We start from the raw sequence: 20,154 nt of genomic DNA, 5'->3' as shown, positions 1-20,154 counted from the left end.
GATGTCATTCTCTTACAAAATGTAGTTAATTTATGTCTTCACACTATTATCATGCATTGTATAACTAGAATACTAGTGTATATATTCTTGTATCAGATAAGGTTTAACAAGGTTCAAATGACTTGTTATTGGAATGAGTTAATACCCCTTGAAATGCAGTTCTGAGAAAAAAGTTATAATTTCCATAATGGATATCAAAACTTCCATACATTTATCAATTGAGGTCGCGAGGAAGTATGAGGCAAATCCTGTTAGTATTTTCACATGTCCAATACATGTGTTCATCAATCGGACAACGAATTTATAGTTCAAATATCATGCAATAAAAAATTCATTCGGATACATTTCAGAAACGTGCATGAGCTTTTTTCTTCCTCTTTTATTTTCTTGTTAATGTTTTTGCTATCCAATTTCATCATGAATAACTAAGTACCTTAGGGTTCGGTTGAAAGCCAAGTCATTTTTTTATTGATTAATTTCATATTATACTTCACTCTTTACATATATTTGTTATGCTTGATCACCATAATCATGTCTTGTATTGAGTTTTTTACGTAAGTAAATTAAGATGACCAAGTCTTGTGCCTACGCCAGGTAACAAAAGAACTATCGCATGGGAAAGCGTTTTTAGTTTCAATACTTTCTTTTTAGTTATTTTCCACTCTTCGCTTGTTATAACCTACAAAACACAAATAGAATGTAAAGAGTAAAACAAAGGTGTAAACAAGGAGAATTAAGGCTGTTTATAGCTAAGCTTCCTAAAACTCGATTTGAATTTCTTTGACCCCTGTAACTCAAAAGTCGTCACTTTACTCCTTAGAACTTCAAATTCGCTCCACTTTGCCATATGGAACTCGATTTTGATCCAATTTTGCCCCCTGAAACTCAAAAATCATCATTTTACTCTTAAAAAAAAAATTCCAAATTCTTAAGTTCTTCCATCTCAGCAACTCAAGCACAACAACTTAAAAAAAAATCAATTCTTAATGTTTGTTTTTTCTTTTAAACTTAATATTTTATGATTATTGAATGTTAATGCATAGTAAAAATTTATAATCAAATTCATTGGCACATGTGGCATAATCTAATTGGGTGGTGAGTCCCACATTATTTTAGGGGTCTAGTTTTGAGTTTTACAAAGTAAAGTGATGACTTTTGAGTTACAGTGAGCAAAGTAAAATTAAAGTCGAGTTTCAAAAAGTATAGCTAAATTAGGGGAGAGAATTGATATGAATACAGCGTCGAGTTTATGAGCACAACATTACGAACTCCTTGTAATCTTTATTTGATAAATAAAAAGGTTTAAATTGTCTGATTAGCAAGTAGTAATCACAAGGTAACAGAAGACTTTCAAAAGCCATCATCGCAGATCCTGTACAAATACAACGGCCTAGTTTCTTTGATGAGCCTTTTTAGCACTAATTTTCCAACTTTGGCATATCGTTAGGCTTTTGTGATTGCTTCTTTTATCTCCCTTTTGGGCGTGCGTATTTAGCTTTTCCTTGACAATTGGTAATTTGGCATCCCCCACCCCCCGAAGACCTAATTTTATTCCCCCTTTAAACAACTCGATCCGATCTTTTAAATGATCTGTTTATCTTTTCAAAGATCTTAAAGTACAACTGTATCTCTTTACTTAACAGCCTTCGTTTTGGTTGTGGCTTCACTGTATCTGCCCATAAGTCTTTCTTAATTATACTTCTAAATCATCATTGGGTGAACCTGCTCACTCACTAAATAATTTTTATTAGGACCTCTAAGCCTCCAATAATTTTAATTTATTTCTTAATTCTTTTTTTTTCCCCTTGCTTTGATGTTCATGTGGCTCCATATACTAGTTTACTAACTCATATCGATAAATATATTCTTTGGAATGAATCCAAATCTTTTAGGTACAATAGATTAAGGATTTGATAATGTTGGTTTGCTACCATTTGTTTAATATAAGATTAATGATAAAGAAATTGGGGGCACGAGTTACTTGTAATATTATAAAATTAAAGGTTGAAGGATATAAATTAAATTAATGGGGTTTTGTTTGATTAATTAGCAATTAGCTACATAGGCTTATATTTCTAATTTAACAAGTAGGTAGTAAGTTAGGTTCAACTTTTTCAAGTGGCACATCTTATTGTCACATTTCCATCGATTCATGAATAGACTATATCTTGTCACATGAACATTTTATTTTTTGCCTGTCAATATTGTCAAGTTGTTGACATTGACCTACAAACTTAATTGATATTTAATTACAAGTCAAATACTTATAATGGTTTATATACATTAATCATCCTTCTTTCCTATGTTATTTACGGATGATAAAATGTGTTGTCGACCAATAATTAATCAAAATATGGTGTTTGTTTTTTGAACTTATATATAAAAAGAAACATCAAAGTGGTAGGCACACCTTTGCCATAATAAAGATCCAGATTGGCTAATGTATAAATGGATTTTTTTAGGTCAACCATAATGCATATGTGGTTAATGAGGCTAATTTAGTTTTATTTTATTTTATTTTTTGAATCTGCCACCTAAATGTCATTGCTAAGTTTTAAATAATTCATTATTTATTTCTTACGGAATTATAATTGATTATCTAGAAATCTAGCATGAAGCGATTTTAGTTATGAGTAATGCTACAAAAGTCGTACAATGTCGTCTCCTTAACATTTTTTTTATTATATATTCATCACCATTACCTCATATTTTAAAGTTATGTTGTGTGTGACAACCCGTCCCTACTTTTACAATTTATTAATTTAAAAAGCGTGAATTGACAAAAATGCCCCTAGAGGCAAGGATTTTGACTTTCGTTGGCCATCGATTAGAGAGATGTAGGACTCATTCTTTTAGTGTATTTGTGTAGTACTCGACGATACGAATGCATGGGCACAAGCGGAATTAAAATTGGAGCTACGACGAAGATTTTATGGACTTACGATGTTCAAGGGCATTTTGGTAAATTCATTATTCTAGATAATGCCTTTCATTATTTTATTAATTTTTCTATGTAAGATTTGCATGGTGGGACCCACCCACGTGGGCCTCCTATCCCTTGCGTCCGCGTATCACTCATCCTCCCATACTCTCTTAGTTCTCTTATCCCTCACCTCTCTCATCTCTCATCACTCTTTCTATAAAAAATTCTCAGGACCTTCTCCTTCTCGGCACGCTAAGAGCCCCACACCTTGCGAGCTCCATCACCTCCGTCGCACAACACCACCATCACCACTTCATTCTTTTCTCAAACCCAGGGCAAAATCCTTGAATCTCGACAATAACTGACCACTGTTCAAATTTTCTTTTTTCGACGATATTCACAGTGAGTTCTTGCCGTTCACGACGAAGAGCCATTGCGGGAAGGAACTTCCCAGATTTTTCGGTGGCTTTTGAGCCTTTTTCCGGCCAACTCAGGCCACGGTCCAAGAAACCAAATGTGCGATTACTATCAGGGACTCCGACTATTCTAGTTCAAACGGTTGCGACCTCACAAGTAACAGTGAGTGGGACTTTTCTTTATATAGTATATACATATTTGTTAGTTTCCATTTATACATTTGAAAAAGAATTTACTACGTATGCCTAGATTAGACTAATGTTTACAAGAATTAGCAAAATGACGGAATTTACGAAATTATTCCGTATCCTGCGGGATGCACAAGTATGTGTGGGATGCTTTAATTATATTTAAAGCCGTGAATATTATATGCTGATTAGAATTATCGAATCATTGTGGCATGATTATATTTATGTTATCTGCTCATCGTTGCTGCACTGGTGTTAGAACTCACCAAAGCCAGGGCCAGTCTTTCACGTGTATGTGCACATCGCACCGTACGCTCACTTTGGATCCATAGTAGGTGCTAGTCCTGTCCTAGATTGCTATAGGCAACTAGGACTTGTATGTGCTGTGCATAACGCTAGTCTTCACATGATTGTAGTAATAGAGTGTATATCATTGTTACACCCAGTCCTGTTCATGTCAGAATATCTCTACATGAACTCATGTGCCAACATTTGTTGATGAGCACCCAATATGATATGTTTGCTTATGCAAGATTATGTGATTATGGATGTCATGTGATTATTTATGAAATATTGTGCCGTATTTAATTCTTGAAATATTGCAGGCTACGGTAAGTATTTTCTTACTATACGTAGTATGTATATTTTGGAAATTATACTTGTTTTACAGCGAGGGGTTATTATGTTTTCAAAAAAAAATTATAAAGCTTTTATTTTAGGCCCATTCACCCTTATTTTTCACCCCTCCAGGTTTTAGTGCTGAGCCTTCATGTCGACGAGGATTCTTCGCAAATCTTGGTATTCATGGTTACCTTCGATGGTACAATTCTCATCCTACCTTACTATACTTTACTTATGCTCTGACATCACACGTGATTTGGGTTCATTCCCGCTCACTAGCGCACTCTTGTATTTAGGCACTTTTAGGTTTAAATTTATTCACATTTTCCACATCACTCCACTCTATGGCTTCGTCACCCTCCGAGTGTCGGCCAGCACAGCTCGATTCGGAGTCCAGGTGGACATTCCAGGTCGGAGTGTGTCATTGTGCATGTTCCTATGTTAAGATTTTCAAATGTTTATTTCAGTAAATAGCAATAATAACATGAATTCCTTATCATACAAGTAACACACACACACACACACATATATATATATGTATATATGTATATATATTCTAATTATTCTAAACTGCAGACAAATAATCAAATGCATATAAAAGAGTACATAAATCTCTAGTCAAAACAAAAAAATTCTGATTTATCTTTGTAAAAATGTTCTTTAAGGCACCATATTTTCAGCAAGAAAACGACATATATACAGAATAATGAGCAAATTAATTAATAAATAACCATTTAAATTAACCAACTGGCTTGAAACCTATACAGTCTTGAATCAGACGAGAAATCGCTTGAATCAGTATGTTTCACTATGATAAAGCGAAAGGAAAACGTGTGCATCGTTAGTGGGTATGCTCTCATGAAATGTGAATTGGCTTATTGCTAGCAGAGTTTGAAAGAGCAGGCATCTTCGATCACCACATGGCTTGTCATGTAGAGCTTACTGATTTGCTTTTTTCCATGCAAATGTACATGTACATACAGTTATGATTCAAGGACGGACACTTTTGACACACATTTGTAGGATCAACTTCATATTGTATTTCAACGATATGAATCATCTATATTTCATTACATCATTCATAGTTCACCACTGCAAAGAATTAGACAAATCCAAAATCATTAAACATTCATTTGTAATGATGAAAATGGACGAATATTGTTCTATAAAGAAATACGAAATTTAATCCAACGGTCGTATTGGTTTCCAATTTGAGTGATTTTGGTAGATATAATAATGAGAAAAAACATCAAAGATAGATTGTTTGATCGTTAAAATACATTGTAAGTAAGTCCGGCAAAAACTTGTATCAAAAGATGTGTTAAAAACGTGTCATTGAATTCTAACCCATATATGATATGGTCCCTCTTCTTCCTTGTCTTAGGGCTTTTCCTGGTTCACGCCTTATGGTCCCCCCTCCCCTTTCACCTTCGTCAATTTGTTTTTTCTTTATGTCTAAAGTTCCCTAAAGTTGATCTCGGGTACTACATTATATGGGTGAGTGGGCACTCATCATGAATCATGATCTATTATGATCATAGATTAGATTATTACATACATATTGTTTCAACATGAACTCTATTAATTTGGGTTAAACGAATTAAAGTCACTTTAATTAATCTTCTTTTAAACCAACTCTAAAAGTTTGGATAAAAATCTAAATTTTAGCACAATAAATTTAGGTTCTAACTCAGAAACAGTTTTTCTTTTTCAAAAATTTTGGCTTAAAATTTTAGTTCGAAAGTATTAAAGAATGATTTTAGCCCAATTTTAAAGATGAAATTTATGTAGATTATCATAGTTTATGTGACAGCCCGTCCCAAAAACATTTTAACGCACGGGTGAAAAGACACTTTTGCCCCTAGTTTGTTTTCTTTACATTTATTGGTTGTTTTTGTGTTGTGTTGGCATGTTTTGGGCCACACACACACCCCCACACTCCACCACCTTTCCTCTGTTTCCTGCTACTGTCCCGAGTCCCCTTTCCCTACCCATTTCCTTCGAAACGTACGGACACACACCCAAAACCTATCAAACCTTTACAGATCGAGGGAACCAAGACCATATTCGAGCTCGTGAGGCTGGGAGGAGTGCAGCTATACCATTTTCAGGTAAGAACATCAACGTTTTCACGTCGATTCCACAAAGTCCGATTTGGGTACTATTCATGCACACGTGATTTCTCACGTTTTAGGAAATTTGAAGCTCGTAGGTAGCTTGGTGAGGTCCCAAGGAGGCTCGAAGTGGTTCGTTTGAAGGATTTGGACGTCGGGATCACTGGTTTCGAAGTTGGCCGGAGTAGGGTTGTTTTGACAGGTGAGATTTCATGATTTTTAACCCTTAAATGTAGTGTAATTGTGTTCCTCTATTTCCAAGCTTCAATTTGGTACCAATTTTGTCAAATTTGGGTGAAAAACGAAGGAGATATTGAAGTTTGAAAATTTTCCAGTTTTCCGGCGCCGGAGAAGGAGACGGAATATTCCGTCAAGTCTGACGGAATATTCCTGACGCCATTGACGGAATCTGTCAAAACTGACGGAATATTCCCTACGGCGTCAGTTGACGCCGTCAACGTGCCAGGCACGTGCCTGCGCGTGGCCGGCGCGTGGGGGCGCGTGCGGCGGTGGAAAATTTTTCTAAAAATTTGGGTGTGTTCCTGAGGTCGAGTAGAGCTCGTTGGTATATTCATTTGCCCAATTTGAGCAATGTATGAGAAGTTATTACAAAAGGTTGGTTATGTGCTTTAAAATTAACGTTTTTGTAGTTGTTTCGCATATAGGTGATACATATCCCGAGGACGAGCGTGGTCACTCGAGGCAGGGGGGCTACGACCCTTCCACATATCAGTGAGTGGGCTTTTGGTTTTCCGTATATACCTATATACTTATATTTTCCCAGAAATTGATTTAAGTTGTTATTTGTCATATGCCATGCATTACATTATAGTTGTTTGTGCATCGTTAGTTACATTATTAGTTGCATACATATACATATGCATATTGGGTGCTGTGGACGCACAGGTAAGTGCCAGGTAAGTGTTATTCATGTTTATATTTCAGTAGTGATTCGAGATGCTTAGAGAGCTCATAACCTACACCCCCGGTGTTAGTGCTCCCGCCCAGAGTAGGGCATAATCCTTCACGTGATGTTCACCTCCCGCACCACACGCTCAGCTTGGATCCAAGTTAGGTGCACAGTCCTGTCGTACAGACCACATTAGGTGGTTCCGACTCGTAGGTGACCCACGATTATTCGCACAGCCTTCGCGTGATCGTAGCACTAGAGCGTTTATATGTTTTACACCCAGGCCTGTCGTACAGACCACTTTAGGTGGTTCCGACTCGTGGGCAGGTTTAGTTATTGATATTGAGATTTGAGCTCTAGATGCAGCCGTACAGGTCACGTTAGGTGACTCCGGCTACCAGATTATATGTTATTGATATGATTTATACCTGAGCACTTGCATTTCATTCTGAGGTTTTGACATGGCATATTCTTGAGCATGATTGGCACATCTATATACATACGTACATATGTTCATTTTCTGGGAAGTATACAGGTTTTACGGCGAGGGGTTAGAATCTTGTTTTTGAAATGGTTTTCGAAAAGCTTTGTTTTTGCCCACTCACGCTTTTGTTTTGCGCCCCTCCAGGTTCTAGTTGTCTAGCAGGTTCGTTGGTTTCCCAGAGGGCTTTCCCGGCATTTCTGACAGACGATCACCAGAGTAGGGTCACCTTCGGGTGTACTGTTGTCGTATCATTTTCTTTTAGACTGCTGTAGGCTTATGCTCTGAACTTGTGTCTCACTTACGCTAGCACTTGATTTTATTGCTTTATGTTGCTAGTTTTTATTTATTCGTACTATTTGTATTACTATTTTATTAGCTTCCGCACCGTGCACATGGTTACGTCACCTCCGTGTGACGGCCAGCACTCCCTGATCTCGGTCGGAGTGTGTTCGTTTGGTATTAGAGCCTAGGTTTGGCAGTCCTGTGTCTTTGTGAGTATTCTAATGGTTTTGGTGTCTTCTGTCAGAATTATGCCGCCTCGTCGGGAACCACGTCGCTCTGATGAGCCTAGTTTCCTCGATATTGCTCAGCTGGGGGAAGCTATTGCTACCGCTATTCAGTCGGCGATCCGCCCTCCCCAGAGGACTCCTCTGGAGACTATGTATAATCTGAAATTGGATAAGTTCGAAGGTAATGAGGGTCATGAGGGCGCAGAGCGATGGTTAGAGCATATTGAGAAGACTTTTCGTGTGTTACACAATCAGGGGAACCTTCCTGTTGAGAGGTGGGTCGAGACGACCTCATGGTTTCTGGGTACGGAGTCTGCAGCCTGGTGAGAGCAGGAACTTCATCGCTTGACTTCAGCTGAGAGGACAGATTGGGACGTTTTCAATGAGTTATTCAAGAGGAGGTTTGTGCCTCATGAGTATGTTGATCGTAAGAAGTAGGAGTTCACCGAGCTGAGACAGGGGAAGATGACGGCTAATGAGTACTATTGCAGGTTCATTGATTTGTCTCGTTACCATCCTGACGTTGCGGGTAATCCGGCGGAGATGCTTCGTCGTTTCCGCCTAGGTACTAAGAAGAAGTGGCGTTTGATGGCGACTACTACCCATTGTGACACCTACCAGGATTTCTACGAGATATTGTTGAGGATTGAGGATTCTGAGAACATGCCGAGCGAGAGTGAGGAAGAAGAAAAAGATGGTAATCAGAAGAAAGATGACAAGGGTAAAGGTCAAGCATCGCTCGGGCCTCGTAGGACACAGAACTTTAAGAGGGGTGGCTCTCGTTCTAGCTCTTCTAGTGGTGGTCTCAGAGCCATTGGTCAGGGACGAGGAGGTAGGTTTTCTGGTGGTGCTCGAGGCCAGAGACAGGGTGATGGTGGTAGAGACAGAGCTCCACTTTGCCGCAGATGTAATAATCGGCATTTTGGTGAGTGCAGGCGTGGTAGCAGTGGTTGCTTCACGTGTGGACAGATGGGACATCGGGCTGCGAATTTTCCCCAGAGTCAGTAGCAGAAGCCGCAGCAGATTTTCATGCCACCACCTGCACCGATTCAGCAGATTCAGGGTCCGAGTAGTTATGGACAGGCAGGTCGAGGTGGTGCCTACCACTACCACTACCAGGGTCCGAGTAGTTATGGACAGACAGGTTAGTTTTAATGGAATATGCTTGCTTTTGGATGAAATATTCCCTAACGCCGTTAGAGATTCCGTCCGTGTGCTAGGCACGTGCCTGTGCCTGGCCAGCGCGTCTGGCCGTGCCTTGGCCTGTGCCTGGGGGAGCGTGGGACGTCAGAAAATTATTTTAAAAATATGGGGATGTTTGTAAGGTTGAGTAGATCACGTTGGTGTATTCACACACCTCATTTAAGCATTGAATGAGAAGTTATTAACTAATTTTGGTTATGTGCTTTAAATTAACGTTTTTATAGTTGTTTCGCATATAGGTGAGACCTATCCCGAGTACGAGCACAGTCACTCGAGGTAGGGGGTTACGACCCTTCCACATACCAGTGAGTAGGCTTTTGGATTTCCGTATATACCTATATACTTGTGGTTTTTCCCAGAAAATGAAATGGAATGTTTATATGTTTAAATGCCATGCATAGCGTTTGCCTATTTATTTATGCATTAGTGGTTGCATATATATGTATGTTTGGTGCTACGGACACACAGGTAAGTGCCAGGTAAGTTATGGTTTATGATTGTGATTAGTAGTTATGTGAGATGCATAGAGAGCTCATAACCTGCACCCCCGGTGTTAGTGCTCCCGCCCAGAGTAGGGCACAGTCCTTCATGTGATGTTCACATCCAGCACCACATGCTCATCTTGGATCCAAGTTAGGTGCACAGTTTTGTCGTACAGACCACTTTAGGTGGTTCCGACTCGTAGGTGACCCACGATTATTTGCCCAGTCTTCACGTGATCGTAGCACTTGAGCGTATTTATTTACACCCATTCTTGTCGTACAGACCACTTTAGGTGGTTCCGACTCGTGTGCAGGTATAGTTAGTGAGTTGGGGATTTGAGCTCTAGATTCAGCCGTATAGGTCACGTTAGGTGACTCCGGCTGACATGTTACTTGCATTGATTGACATTACCTGGGTTACTTACATTTTATGTAGAGGCATTCGACATGGCATATTTCTGAGCATGTTTTCGATATATATGTATATTTTATTTTCTTGGAATTATACAGGTTTTACGGCGAGGGGTTAGAACGTTTGATAATGAAATGATTTAGAAAAGCTTTATTTTTGCCCACTCACACTTTCTATTTTGCGCCCCTCTAGGTTCTAGTTTGGGTTGCTCTTTTGGTGGCTTACGAGGAATCCACGGCATATCTGACAGATTATCACCAGTGTAGGACCACTTCTGGGTGTGTTTAGTTAATGTTGTTCCTCTGGACTGCACTCGGCTTTCTATGCTCTGAATATTGTTTTCACCCTTACACTTGCACTTGTTTGTTAACTACTTTGTTTTGTAGTGAGTTTTATTTTTTCGTACTTTTACTATTATATTTTGCTTCCACACTGTGCACATGGCTACGTCACACTCATGTGACGGCCAGCACGCCCTGATTTCGGTCGGGGTGTGTCAGTTTGGTATCAGAGCATAGGTTTGGCAGTCTTATATATTTTTGTGAGTGTTCTAATTTTGGTGTCTTCTGGCAGAACTATGTCGCCTCGTAGGGAACCACGTCGCTCTGCTGAGCCTAGTTTTCCTGATGTAGCTCAATTGAGGGGAAGCTATTGCTACCGCTATTCAGTCGGCGCTCCGCCCTACCCAGAGGACTCCTCTGGAGACCATGTACAATTTGAAGTTGGATAAGTTTGAGGGCCACGAGGGTTTTGAGGGAGCTGAGCAGTGGCTGGAGCATATTGAAAAGACATTTCGTGTATTGCATAATCAAGGTAATCTTCTTGTTGAGAAGTGGGTTGAGATGATATCATGGTTCTTAGGTAAGAAATCATCATCCTGGTAGGAGTACATTAATCGTAAGAAGCAAGAATTCACCGAGTTGAGGCAAGGGAAGTTGACGGCGAACGAGTATTATCGGAGGTTCACTGATTTATCTCGTTATTATCCTAAGGTTGCTGCCAATCCGGGTGAGATGCTTCGTCGTTTTCGATTGAGCACTAAAAAGAAGTGGCGTTCTATGACGACCACTACCCCTTGCGACTCTTATCAAGAGTTCCATGAGATTCTGTAGAGGATTGAGGATTCCGAGAACATGCCTAGCGAGAGTGAGGAAAAAGAAAAAGATGGCAATCAGAGGAAAGACGATAAAGGCAAAGGCCAGACATCTCTAAGACCTCGCAAGACCCAGAGTTTTAAGCGAGGTGGAACTAGTTCTAGTTCTTCCAGCGGTGGTTTTAGTGCCACTGGTTAGGGAAGAGGTGGTAGATTTTTTGAGGGTCCTAGAGGCCAGAGACAGGGCGATACTGGTAGAGGAAGAGCTCTGTTGTATCGCAGGTGTAACAATCGGCATTTTGGAGAGTGTAGGAGAGGCAGCAGTGGTTGTTTCACTTGTGGGCAGATGGGACATCGAGCTGCAAATTGTCCCCAAAGTCAGCAGAGGCCCCAGCAGTCGTTCTTGCCATCACCTGCGCTAATCTAGCAGGTCCCAGGGCCTGTTAGTTATGGTCAGTCGGGTCGTGGTGGTGCCTACTATTATCAAGGTGATGTCGTTCCTTATGCTCCAGGACAATATCCGTATCCCCAGAATCATTATTCTCAAAGTGGGTATCCTTAGTTTTCAGGTGGTTATATGCCGTATCCTCTCATTCCAGCGGGTGGATCTCAGTGGTACCAGGGAGGACAGCCTCCGCAGGGGGAGATTGCTACTAATAGTACGGGATCTTCAAGGCAGTCTGGTCAACCTAGTCAGGGGCGTAATGTGCAGGGTCAAGGCGATCAGACTAGTAGAGGTCGTGGTGGACAACAGCAGCCCCAGAGGTGTATCCACAATATTTCTCTGCAGGATGCTCAGAATAATCCAGACTTGATCATGGGTACGTTAAATATCCTTGGTTATTTTGCTAGAGTATTGATTGACTATGGTGCTACACATTCTGTTATTTGTCATACATTTGCTCAAGTGACGCAACTTCACCCTACACCTCTAGGGTATGATTTAGAGTTTGCTATGCCTGGAGGAGAGAGATGTTATGTCGATTATGTATATCCAGGATGTCCAGTGATGGTAGAGGATGTAGTTATGCTAGTTGACCTTATCCCGTTAGATATTGTTGATTTTGATGTGATTTTGGGCACGGATTGGTTGCATTTTAATCATTCCAATATAGATTGCTACGAGAAAATAGTTACCTTCCATCGTCCTGGATTACCTGTGGTTACTTTTGTGGGTGAGCAGAGTGGGGTGAGACATGGCGTTATTTCTGCTGTGCGAGCAAAAAGGTTGTTATCAAAAGGTTGCCAGGGATACTTAGCTCATGTGGTGTTGAACGATGTTGCTCCTAGTAACGTGGAGGATGTAAGGGTAGTCAGGCATTTTCCTGATGTTTTGCCTTATGATTTACCTGAATTGCCGCCAGACTGAGATGTGGAGTTCACCATTGAATTACTTCCAGGTATTAATCCTATATCCTTGACTCTTTATCGAATGGCTCTTACTGAGTTGAGGGAATTGAAAATCCAGTTGCAGGAATTAGTGGATAAAGGTTTTATTCAGCCTAGTACTTCACCCTAGGGAGCTCCAATGTTGTTTGTGAGGAAAAAGGACGGGACTTTGAGGCTATGCATTGATTACCGGCAATTGAATCGGGTAACAATTAAAAATCGTTATCCATTGCCGCGTATAGATGATTTGTTTGACCAGCTTTGAGGTGCTTGTGTATTTTCTAAGATTGATTTAAGGTTTGGTTATTATCAATTAAAGATCAATAGTGAGGATGTCCTTAAGACAGCTTTCAGGACTCGTTATGGTCATTATGAGTTTCTGGTAATGCCATTTGGATTGACAAATGCACCAGCTGCTTTTATGGATTTGATGAACCGAGTATTCCAGCCGTATTTGGATAGGTTTTTCATTGTCTTCATTGACGATATTCTGGTATACTCTAAGTCTAAATCTGAGCATGTTTGACATCTTACTTTGGTGTTGAAAAGGTTGAGGGAACACCAACTGTATGCTAAGTTTAGCAAGTGCCAATTTTGGATAGATCAAGTGGCATTTTTGGGACACGTCATATCCGCTCAAGGTATTTTGGTGGATCTTCAAAAGGTAGCAGTAGTGGAGAAGTGGGAGCAACCACGAACCGTCACTGAGGTGAGGAGTTTTCTTGGTTTAGCAGGGTATTACCGACGGTTTGTAAAGGATTTTTCCGTGATTGCTTTACCACTGATGAAGTTAATGAGGAAGGATGTTAAATTTAACTGGGATGATAATTATGAGCAGAGTTTCCAGCAATTGAAGTATTGTCTCACTCATGCACCTGTTTTGGCACTTCCAGACGATAGTGGTAATTTTGAAGTCTACAGTGATGCTTCCTTAAATGGTATGGGATGTGTGCTGATGCAGCATGGTAGGGTGATTGTTTATGCTTCACGACAATTGAAGCCTCATGAGTTGAATTACCCTACGCATGATTTGGAGTTAGCAGCCATTATCTTTGCTGTGAAGATGTGGAGACATTATCTTTATGGAGAAAAATGCAAGATCTTTACGGATCATAAGAGTGTTCAATATCTTTTCACGCAGAGGGATCTTAATCTTCGTCAGCGGAGATGGTTGGAATTGCTTAGTGATTATGATTGCATGATTGATTATCACCCTGGTCGTGTGAATGTGGTAGCTGATGCACTCAGTAGAAAATCTCAGGGCCGTATTAATGCGTTGTACGCTAGTCGTGTTCCTCTTCTTGTAGACTTGAGATCAATTGAAGTGAGGTTAGAGGTAGAAGATCAGGAGGTAGCTTACTTACTAATTTTCAAGTTAGGCCGATTTTAATTGATCGTGTACTTGAAGCCCAGATGGTTGATGAAAAGACTCAGGAAATAATTCAAGCAAGGAATCAGGAGAAAAAGAAAGACTTTAGAGTTCGAGAATCGGATGGCATGCTTATGCAGGAGAGTAGAATGTTTGTGCCAAATATTTTGGAATTAAAGAAAGCAATTCTTGATAAAGCGCATATCTCAGCTTATGCGATGCATCTAGGAGCTACTAAAATGTATCATACCATTCGACCATTTTATTATTGGCCGGGTATGAAAAGAAAGATAGCTGAGTATGTGAGTAGGTGTGCCATTTGCCAACAAGTTAAAGCTGAAAGGAAGAAGCCGTTTGGGTTGTTGCAGCCGCTTCCCATTCCACAGTGGAAATGGGAAAACATTATGATGGATTTTGTGTACAAGCTTCCGCATACACATTATGGTTTTGACGGCATTTGGGTGATAGTTAATCGGCTTACTAAGTCAGCGCATTTTATTCCAGTGAGGGAGAAATATTGTTTGGGCCGATTAGCTGAATTATTCATATCGAAGATCGTGAAGTACCATGGTGTTCTAGTGAGTATTGTCTCAAATCGTGACCCAAGATTTACTTCTAAATTTTGGGTGGCCTTTCAAGAAGCTTTGGGTACGAGATTACTCTATAGTACAGCATATCATCCTCAGATAGACGGACAATCAGAGAAGACCATTCAGACGTTGGAGGATATGTTGAGATCTTTGGTGTTGCAGTTTGGCGATGCTTGGCACAAGCGGTTGGATTTAATGGAATTTGCCTACAACAACAACTTTTATTCGAGTATCGGCATGTCACCATTTGAGGCACTGTATGGTAAATCTTGTCGTACACCCTTGTGTTGGTCTGAGGTCGAAGAAAGAGTTTTGGTGGGTCTAGAAATTGTTGAGGAGACTACTCAAAATGTTAAGGTAATTAAGTCTAACCTGAAAGCGGCCCAGGAGCTACAAAAGAGTTTAGCGGACCGACATGCTACTGACAGAGTGTATAAAGTGGGTGATTGGGTGTTTCTGAAGCTTTCACCGTGGAGAGGTGTAATACGATTTGGGAAGAAAGGCAAGTTAAGTCCCAGGTATATCGAACCATATATGATCACTGAGCGAGGTTGTGATGTGGCTTACAGGCTTGAGTTGCCTTCTGAGCTGGCTAAAGTGCATAATGTTTTTCATGTGTCCATGCTTCATCATTACGTTACGGATTCGTCACATGTGATACCTCCTTAACCATTACAGATTAACCAGGATTTGTCATATGACGAGGAACCAATAACGATTCTGGATTGGAAGGAAAAGGTTTTGAGGAACAAGACTGTGAGTTTAGTGGAGGAATCACTCAGTTGAGGAGGCTACTTAGGAGACGGAAGACCGGATGAGAGATTTGTATCCTCGATTGTTCTATGGTTACTAGTGGTTAATTTGAGTTGTTTTGAATTTCAGGACGAAATTTTATTAAGGTGGGTAGGTTGTGACAGTCCGTCCCGAATTATTTGTACCGTAGGTGCGAAAAGACTAAAATGCCTTTGGACGTAATTGGTGTTGTGGGGTGTTGTTTTGTTATGTTTGGTGGTTAACTCTACAGGACACACACACACACACCCATACCACACTCCCGTGACCTTTCTTTCTCTTTTCTCTCTCGAACTTCTTCCATTTTCTTTACAAGGTGTATGGACGAACTTCAACTTCAATCTTCCATGCATAGATCGACGTCTAGAATGTAAGATTCGAACTCCTTGCAAGCTCCTGAGTTCATCCATACCATTTGTGAAACTTGAAAACTTTGAAAACCTCGAGAATCCTAATCCATGTTTTCATGCACTATTCATGCACACATGATCGTGATGTTTTTAGGAGTTTCTAAGATCACGGGGAGCTTTAGAAGGTCCTTACGAAGCTCGGGGAAGAAAGTTGGAAGGAATTGGACGTCAGGAAGCCCAGTTTCAGTGAGTTGCAGGTTTGGCCGGAATATCATAGGTTTTTTCGGCAAGATTCCGTTGGTTTTAGGGCTTTAAAGTGGTAAAGTTTTGTTCTACTTGTTGTGAGCTTCAATTTGGTACCAATTTCATGGAATTTGGTTGATAAATGAAGAAGTTTTGAAGTTTTGAAAAATTTTCCACCTTCCGGCAATGCAGACGGCAACGGCCGGCGAGACTCACTGGAGAAGAAAAGGGAATATTCCGTTAAGTTAATGGAATATTCTTAACAGCGTCAGGTTAGTTTTAACGGAATATGCTTGCTTTTAGACGTAATATTCCCCAACTCCGTTAGGGATTCTATCCGTGTGCCAGGCACGTGCCTGCGCCTGGCCGGTGCGTCTGGCCGTGCCTTGGCTGGCGCGTGGGGGCGCGTGAAACGTCAGAAAATTATTTTAAAAATATGGGGATGTTCATGAGGTTGAGTAGATCACGTTGGTGTATTCACACACCTCATTTAAGCATTGTATGAGAAGTTATTACCTAGTTTTGGTTATATGCTTTAAATTAACGTTTTTATAGTTGTTTCGCATATAGGTGAGACCTATCCCGAGGACGAGCGCAGTCACTCGAGGCAGGGGGGTTACGACCCTTCCACATATTAGTGAGTGGGCTTTTGGTTTTCCGTATATACCTATATACTTGTGGTTTTTCCTAGAAAATGAAATGGAATGTTTATATGTTTTAAATGCCATGCATAGTGTTTGCCTATTTATTTATGCATTAGTGGTTGCATATATATGTATGCTTGGTGCTGCGAACGCATAGGTAAGTGCCAGGTAAGTTATGGTTTATGATTGTGATTAGTAGTTATGTAAGATGCATAGAGAGCTCATAACCTGCACCCTCGGTGTTAGTGCTCCCGCCCAGAGTAGGGCACAGTCCTTCACGTGATGTTCACCTTTCGCACCACACACTTATCTTGGATCCAAGTTAGGTACACAGTCCTGCCGTACAGACCACTTTAGGTGGTTTCGACTCGTAGGTGACCCATGATTATTCGCCCAGTCTTCACGTGATCGTAGCACTTGAGCGTATTTATTTACACTCATTCCTGTCGTACAGACCACTTTAGGTGGTTCCGACTCGTGTGCAGCTATAGTTAGTGAGTTGGGGATTTAAGCTCTAAATTCAGCCGTACAGGTCACGTTAGGTAACTCCGGCTGACATGTTACTTGCATTGATTGACATTACCTGGGTTACTTACAATTTATGTGGAGGCATTCGACATGGCATATTTCTGAGCATGTTTTCGATATATGTGTATATTCTATTTTCTTTGAACTATACAGGTTTTACGGCGAGAGGTTAGAATTTTTTATAATGAAATGATTTAGAAAAGCTTTATTTTTGCCCACTCACACTTTCTGTTTTGCGCCCCTCTAGGTTCTAGTTTAGGTTGCTCTTTTGGTAGCTTACGAGGAATCCACAGCATATCTGACAGATTATCACCAGTGTATGACCACTTCTGGGTGTGTTTAGTTAGTGTTGTTCCTCTGGACTGCACTAGGCTTTCTATGCTCTGAATATTGTTTTCACCCTTACACTTGCACTTGTATGTTAACTACTCTGTTTTGTAGTGAGTTTTATTTTTTCGTACTTTTACTATTATATTTTGCTTCCGCACTGTGCACATGGCTACGTCACCCTCACGTGACGGCCAGCACACCCAGATTTTGGTCGGGGTGTGTCATGTTGGGTTCTTTCAGCAATTGTTCCATCTATTTACTTCTTGTTTCTTAAATGAATCTCTATAAAATTCTCATAATTAAATAAAAAAAAGTTTTAGAAACTTAAAGAGAGTGGCAAAACACGTTTGGACCTTGAATTGGATTAAAAAAAAAATTGAAATTGGATTGAAAAAAAAATGAAATTTTGGCCCAAAATAAAGTGGCAATTACCATTATCATACCATGCCAACTGAACTATTTGGCATGCCGAAATTCTGTATACCGAAAGTTTGGCACGGTAATGGTAATAAATTTTGTCATACCAAAAGTTTGATATGGTAATTGATACATGGATTTTGGTACGGTAATCGTGCCAATACCACCCCTAAACCTACCTCATTCTAACACATATGCACCACATGAAAAACCACACAACCTAAACCTACCCTGTCCTTAAACACAAATACATAGGTAAGTACAAAAAGAAAGGAAGAATTATTTGACGAAAATAAATTTTGTATGAATGTCTAAACAAATATATAGGTATTTATAGAGTTTTTGAGTGAATTTTGATTTAAATAAAAATTTTAATTTTTTACGCAACTGGATTTAATTTTGAGTTGTTAGATTTTTTTTTTTTTTTTTTAGCATTAGATTTGCTTATATTCGATCTCAACGTTGGATTAATGTATTTATAAATTTGATATATATTTTTTTTTAAACAAAACATTGAATCTGGATCGTTGGTTCCAACTACATACACCATCCGATAAAAAAAAACAATGATCGGTCTTTCCGCAAGTGGCCATGCTCTTTTCCAAGTTTTTGGTTTTGTTTTTAAATTTCCACCGTAAAATGTTTATAAATCTCTTCAGATCCGATCTATATCCCTTGGAATTTTTTTACCACAAACAGAATTCCATTCCATATAAATTTGTTCCTACGGTTTTGGGCAGAACAAGAAATTTATTCTCTTTTCTTTCTTTGTAAAGTTCATCTTGAGTTTATTTTCCTTTTCAAATTCACTAGAATTTTAGTTATTAATCTTCTGTTTATAATCATATTCACGTCTTTTTTTTTTTTTTTTTCAAAAGAGATCGACATAAGTCATGTGGAGCAAAAAATAATTAAGAAAATTATGGAGGTGACAGGTGTAATTTTGGGTAAAATAACAAAATTACCCTCAAGACACACTGGGATTCTCATGCACATGCAACGGACAATGACGGCTCAAATCAAGGAAGAGTCAAAGGTGATCAAAATGATATTTATTCAAATCCCTCTTATCACTCCTTATCAAATCCTCACTCAAAAGGTAACTCTCAATTTTCCTATTCAATTTAGGATTAATTGCCAAATTAATTGCAAGATATTATTTCACATAATATCTTGCAATTGTACTCATATTCCCACCATTTATGGCGGGACCCTATTCTCCATATAGGGTCAGCCACTCCCCTATAGGTAGCCTCACCCCAAATATTCCTAAACAGTTTCTCTCTCAAATTCTAATTTTGGCATCGGAGATTCTTCGGCCACAGCCTTCCCCCCCCCCCCCCCCATTCATCGTGGGCGATTGAGCTATTGGCCTTAATCTTAGGTGTTATTAATTTTCAGGTGTATTTTTGTCAAAGGAGAAGACGGCGGAAATTTGCATCCATAAGTCATATTCTGATCTGGTCTAGGAAGAAAGGACTTGATGAATGTTTGCACTGCAAAAATTATTTTGGCTTGCAGAAACTTGAAACGAAAGAGACAAGGGGAAAGAGAAAGAGAGAAAATGTGATGAGGAGGGGAGGAGAGAGAAATGTTTGCCCTTCATAATTTGTTTAAATCAATTTGGATTTAATAAAGAAAATTAATTAAATTTATTAGATTACATCTCAACCATTAAAAGTATACAAATTTAATGGCTTAGAACACGTTTAAAAAATGTGATGCCACCAACAATCCATATATATATAACAATGAATTCATTAAAATAACATAATACATCTTCGGTACATAAGAGCAAGTCCACCCCTAAAAATACGTTGGCACCGAGCCCATTTAATCCACTCAAATGAATAGTGATTGACCTCAATGAACAATAATTGGCCAAATGCATTTCTACCCCAAAAAATGCACTGGCACCTAGCCTATTAAAAGATTATTAATTTTTTGTAAAATAATTTAAAAAATTTAGTTTTAATTTCGGATAAGATTTTTAATCAATCTTGCCACGTGTCATTTTCTGAAAGTGATTTTGGGGATAGATTTCCTAAAAGATTTTCAACCAATCCCAACGCACCACATGTCACTATCTGTTTACAATAATTTGGCCAAGATTTTCAACCAATCTTGTCACGCCACGTGTCATTAT

The 20,154-nt window shown here is 39.5% G+C and overlaps 1 pseudogene; it reads left to right on the top strand.

Annotated features, from left to right (window-relative positions):
- Nucleotides 1–11,396: 11,396 nt before the first annotated feature.
- LOC137712183 (uncharacterized) lies at nt 11,397–19,455 on the top strand (annotated as a pseudogene).
- The last annotated feature ends 699 nt before the right edge of the window (nt 19,456–20,154 follow it).

This window comes from Pyrus communis, chromosome 14 (genome assembly GCF_041283825.1).
Source record: "Pyrus communis isolate YQ-2024b chromosome 14, ASM4128382v1, whole genome shotgun sequence".
Classification (NCBI taxonomy): Eukaryota; Viridiplantae; Streptophyta; class Magnoliopsida; order Rosales; family Rosaceae; genus Pyrus; species Pyrus communis.
This window is presented reverse-complemented; position numbering and strand designations above follow the sequence as displayed.